The sequence below is a fragment of the Dipodomys spectabilis genome, unplaced genomic scaffold, assembly GCF_019054845.1.
Source record: "Dipodomys spectabilis isolate Male_0828 unplaced genomic scaffold, ASM1905484v1 ptg000727l, whole genome shotgun sequence".
Lineage (NCBI taxonomy): Eukaryota > Metazoa > Chordata > Mammalia > Rodentia > Heteromyidae > Dipodomys > Dipodomys spectabilis.
The window spans coordinates 472,621-478,269 of NW_024871404.1; the positions used below are offsets into that span (position 1 = coordinate 472,621).

Below are 5,649 nucleotides of genomic sequence, written 5' to 3' on the forward strand. Positions count from 1 at the left end.
GTGCCCAGTGTGGTGAGGTGAGTGGAGTTGGGTAGACGGTCCACCATGCAGGGTGTGAAAGTGCAGCGGACTCTGTTATCAATAGCATATACTCCTCTCCACTTTTATTATCGTCTACACAAGGGCCAAGAACCTTTTTCTCAGCCAAGGGCCATCTGGATTTTTATGACATTGTTCCGGGGCTGAACAGACAGCTGTGAGCATCCAGTGAAAAACATGTGTGCTGACCTGTCACATGTCAAGTGATTTTTTGTGGCCCTTACATGACTGACTGAGTGTCCTTCAATTCTGGTCTCAAAGGAGGATTCTGGAGCAATAGTGGAAGGATGAACACTGCTTGCCAGTGGTACTTGGGGTGTTTACAGAATTGTAGATTGCTCCCCCCAGTGCTCTCTCTCCCACTTCCTGTATTAAGCTATTTGTTATTTCTAGTCTTCTTTCTCTCTGTTTTCCCTTCTTGTCTCTGGATTGCTTTCCTCTGTCCTCTCTCCACTATCCCTTAACCTCAAGTTCTTTTCCTTTCCCTTCTCAGGTAGGCAGAATTCTCCTCAGAGTTTGTGTGCAGGGGGAAGAAGAGCATCCTCATGGCTGGGTAGGTATAGGCTGCAGCTGATTGGAATTCCTGCTGTCTCCCAGTGTCATCTTTTCTCCCTGTTTAACTTTCTCTATCAGCTCTAATGTGGGAAAACAGAGCAAGGGGAGTAAAAACTAGAGACATGGCTGGGAGAAATTCCACTGGTCTGTTCCTGGTGAGGTTTGAGCCATCATGCACAGATTTTATTTAGTCCATTTAATATAGTGGCTGTGGAAGTTGGTAGCAGATGTCTTGAATCCTATTGAAGGAACTATAAATATGAGCTTGTGGCACCTTGATCTTATACATGGGCCCAATTTGATTTCAGTTTATTTAATTAAAACTTGACAATGCTGCTAGCTACACTGCAGTAGGTATAGGAAACTTCTGACTTCAGCTTACAAAACTGCGACGGACCAGCTCTGCCGGAGCACTGGGACCAATGGAACAGGGATCTGGGGATAGGTGGGCAAGGAGTAGGCGAAGTGACAGACACAGACTCAAAAGAGTTGCATCTGAGTGTATCTTTATTGAGGAGAATTAACATTTTCATACAGTGTGTGATTGTGACATAGATTCTTTTTTTATTTAAGCAAGTAATCAATTTTTAGGAAAAGAAAAACATTGATGGATTACATAAAAATTGATTACTATCCCACCAACTGTTTAAGCTAAATGGTGCGAAACAATGCGTCATCTAGTCAGCCTTTTTATGTTTAATAATGAACAAACCTAAGACAGGGCTGTACATATATTGTACTCTTTTTATTTTTTTCATATATTTTCAAGCCCCTTTGAAACCATCCTAAAAACCACTTTCAGGTTGAATCAGGCATTCTCCGTTTTCTATAATGTTAATCCCAATATTTGTTCACATAAATTTCTAATTATTATTTTAAACTATCTTGTTGTTTTGATAATAAACACCATAATGGTCCAGATCTACTTAATCTTTGCATAAAATCTAATGAGTTCCAAAACACCCTTTTTCCTTTTACATTAATCCATCTATTTTCATCTTTGTAAACTCCTGTATAAGGCAATGGTTCATGGGTCAGCTCAGGAAATGTGATGTCACTAACTTTATATTTTGTGGGAAATCACCATCTATTCCCTATAATGTAAGCTGGACTAAAAGTAGTCATAACTGTTGGGAAATTTTTCTTTTCCTTTAATTATCAGGGGTCCCTTTTTCTAGAACTCTCTGTGCTTTTCGGATAACTCCTGGCTTAGTTTAATTCATTAATTCTGCCTGTTGTAACATATCTAGAGATTTTAAATTTCTATATTTACTATGAATGAGACACAAAACTGCTTGTGAAATTGTAGGAGTTCCTGGAGGCAGTGTCACATCAAATGATAGATTGATTGTGGCATTGCCCACATTTAATCTTTTGTCTTTATTATTCAGAGAAGCCGTCTCCATTGGATTGGAAAGAAACAACATGCTCTATTCGTGGATCAATAGAAAAATAGCCAAAACGAGAATAAAGGCAATGAATGTACAGCCAAGAAGAATATAGTAAGAATAAAGGTAGAGGCTATAAAGGTGCAGCCAAGTGTATGGGAAACCTTGAACTAACACTCCCTTCCTGCAGGCATGCTTCCTTGAAGCTTATGCATTATCTGGCATGATATCTCATGCAGACTCTGAAGGAGGTGGCATGGCACAAAACCTAGACCTTTCTGCCTACACCTTCCTATTTCATGCAGCTCAGATAGCACTGTCTCTTCCTAGTGGAGTTTTTGCTCATGAATATGGGTGCTTACTGATGTGTCCTGTGTAAAGAACTTGAGAAGACTGCAGTTAATAAAGCAGGGTACAGTACCTTGGAAGACCCAGAAACATTGAAGTGGGTTCAGAGTTAATTGGAAGAGAAGAGAAATGGAATGAACGCTGGAGTCAAGGTGGCTTCTACATGTGAGCTTTCAGTTGGACTGCAGCCCCAGTGTGAAATGGAAGACTTCTTTGCCTCCAGTGGACCAACAGACCCTTGTGGTCAGGTCAGCAGGAGGATCCTGGAGTGATTTGTTAATCCTGCCCTACAGGGGGAAGGGGGATTCTGCATATCCCCCGTGGGAATGGGCAATTGGCACCACAGTCATGGGAGATCGATTGTAAAATGTGCCCATTTTATTTTATTCACATAAAATATTATAGGCTTGTTTAAAACTTAATTCTCATCTTGAGTATGCAAAATACAAATTCCAAAAAAATGTTCAATTTTTTTACTTTGTACTTTGCAAATATACAAAATAGAAGTTTGGTTAAATTTATATTACATATTTATTAAGGTGAAGAACTATGTAACATGTTAGCTCTGCTTAAGGCATACTTAGGAATAAACGATTGCACAAATTATTGTGCCTTTGAAACCACATTGCATAACAGACTGTCTCCGTAAAAAATGTTAAAGAAGTAAACCAAGTATAACTTAGTCATACATATAGATCAGAAGACAAATATATAGTCCTTGTCAGGGCTGGGAAGGTGGCTCAGTGGTAGAGCGCTTGCCTTGCATTCCTGAGGCCCTGGGTTCGATTCCTCAGCACCACATAAGCAAAAAGAAAAAAGCTGGAAGTGGCACTGTGGCTCAAGTGGTAGAATGCAAGCCTTGAGCTGAAGAGCTGAGGGTCAGTGCCCCGACCCAGAGTTCAGGCCCCATGACCAGACCACCCCCCCAAACATATATATATATATATATATATATATATATAGTCCTTGTCAAAGCATACAGCAGTTTGAGAACTTTGGCTTCCTCTTTTGTACCTTTAGAACCAAGACTCATCAAGCACCATCATTTAGGCTATTAGAACACATATTCTGTACTGAAATCTCTTCCTCTTCTTCTAACTAAATAATGGCTTTTAGAAGGCAAAGGGAATACAAGGTGTTCTTTATATTTATATTGCATCTGAGACAATCTGTGAGAAGCCGAGTGGGGGAGGGGTGTAGAGTGAGACTAACACCACCACAAGGCCACAAGAGGCAGGCCTCCTGGAGCAGAGCAGAGGCCAGGCCTGTGGAGAGGAAAGCCCTGTGGTATAGAGAGGCCTGCTGGAAAGAGAGAGAAACCTGCCACCTGGAGGCTGCAGCTGCTCTTAGTTCTGAGGTAGCCCAGGACAATGCAGTTATAGACCAGCTAGTAAAACTCCTTTGTCACCTTTGGCCATGGATTTTCCTTCCTCTGAGATCATTACAAATTCAAGGGAATTCTGGTCTTCCCTCTCCCTCACCCCACCCCAACTGATGGATCTAATTTGCACCCCATTATCCACAGCTTCCAGTAATCCCCATGGTGGTGTCTTGTAAATCCAGAAATACTCAAGTTGATTTAGAATTGCAATGATAGCCGATACAATCTCAGACCCATTTGTTCAATTTTGTTTTTTAAATTTTGCCTTTGGATTCCTCCTTTCTCTTGATTATCCATTCACAAGAGATATTGGAAACTTTCCCATGGTTGTAGTGCTTTGCCAACATGAGCTCTCTCACATGGGAAGACAGTATGAAGGATTTTCTACTGGCAGTATGTGACTCTGTATCCACAGTCAGGGATTTAACAGTGTCTCTGTGCATCAGGCCAGGGAACCCACCTGGAAAAGGCTGTCTCTATGCATCAGGACAGGAGACTCATCTAGACAAGGCAATCTGTATGCATCAGGCGAGGAGACCCACCTGGACAAGGCCGTCTCTGTGTGTCAGGCCAGGAGACCCACCTGGACAAGGCAGTCTCTATGTGTCTGTCCAGGTGAGCCCACCTGGACAAGGCCGTCTCTTTGAGTCAAGCCAGGAGACTCACTTGGACAAGGCAGTCTCTATGTTTCAGGCCAGGGGACCTATCTGGATAAGACCCTCTCTATGGGTCAAGCCAGGAGACCAACCTGGACAAGGCTGTTGAACTTGTGGCACAGGAATGGCAGCACGACTAGTGTTGCCTGGTCAGTTCATCAGAATGGGCAAACTTCTACCCAAAGCCATCCCAGTCACAGTGGTAAGGTAAGGTGTCTCACCTGTATGGGTTCAGAAATGCACCTTGAGATGAGAGCTCCTTGGATAGGTTTGGCTGCAGCCCATGTGCTCACACGCATGGGTGGCCTTTGTGTGGCCATGACCTTCTTACTTCCTTCGGCTTTGGCTCCTCTGGCAAGTAGAACCAGGTCACCTGCTCAGGCAGGCAGGGTGGGTAGTTGGGCCCTCGATGGGCATGGGATATAGGGGCTAGCAGTAGAGTTGGGTGACAGTCCCTATTGACCAGCAATTCCTCATGACAGGCTAAGGTAGTCCTAATGGGGAGCTGTTGCCTCAAGGAGAATTCTTTTTTTTTTTCACTTTTCCGCAAACTTTGTTACAAACATACAATTCTTTAAATATAGACTGTAAAACTCCATTTGCAAAAGTCTGCTATTGTAAGGAGTGCACACCAGCAGGAAGGATTCTTAACTTTTTCTATGAGTTTTCTGTCAGTTTTGCTAGTTAGTGGTAAATACGGGACCCGCTGTTTTACAGGCCTGTCCGAAGCTTGTGGCTGTATTCACATTGCTCTTTTGAGGCAGCCCTGCAAGTATCAAAATTGTTCAGAATCTGAGCTTCAACCTACAGGCAGTGAGATCAACAGCCCGTCTGGACTCTGCTTTTTGAACGGCTTTCAGGAAGTGTGATTTCTGGACGGGTACTGCACTTCACAGATTTGTTTGAATTGCCCATGCAGCTCTATGTTAAAGTGCATTCTTCTTTTCAAAAATAAGCAAGAGAAATAATCTTTTTACTTTTTAATTAACCAAGGTACTTAAAAAAATGAACTTTTTGGTCTATCAGCAGATATTCTCAAATTGATCCTACTACTACAATTTCCATGTTCTATTTACAACATTTATAGGATTCTGGGTGGAGGGAACTTTATAAAATGAAAGGTGCAGCTTCACTTGAAGCAGAAATCAGCTCTACAAATTCATACATAGGCATACGCACTTGGCTTACAATGTATAAGCTTGTTGGTATTTACAGAGATCAAAGACAACCCTCTCCAAAAAAAAAAAAAAAGAACAAAAAACAACCTTTTAAAGTAATTGCC

At 42.1% G+C, this 5,649-nt stretch overlaps 1 long non-coding RNA gene across 1 annotated transcript; it reads left to right on the forward strand.

The window, feature by feature from the left end:
• Positions 1 to 499: 499 nt before the first annotated feature.
• On the forward strand, positions 500 to 5,069 carry LOC122102046. The gene is made up of 3 exons (XR_006146451.1): positions 500 to 509; positions 4,079 to 4,081; positions 4,889 to 5,069. It is a non-coding gene; the product is annotated as an uncharacterized LOC122102046 (long non-coding RNA).
• The last annotated feature ends 580 nt before the right edge of the window (positions 5,070 to 5,649 follow it).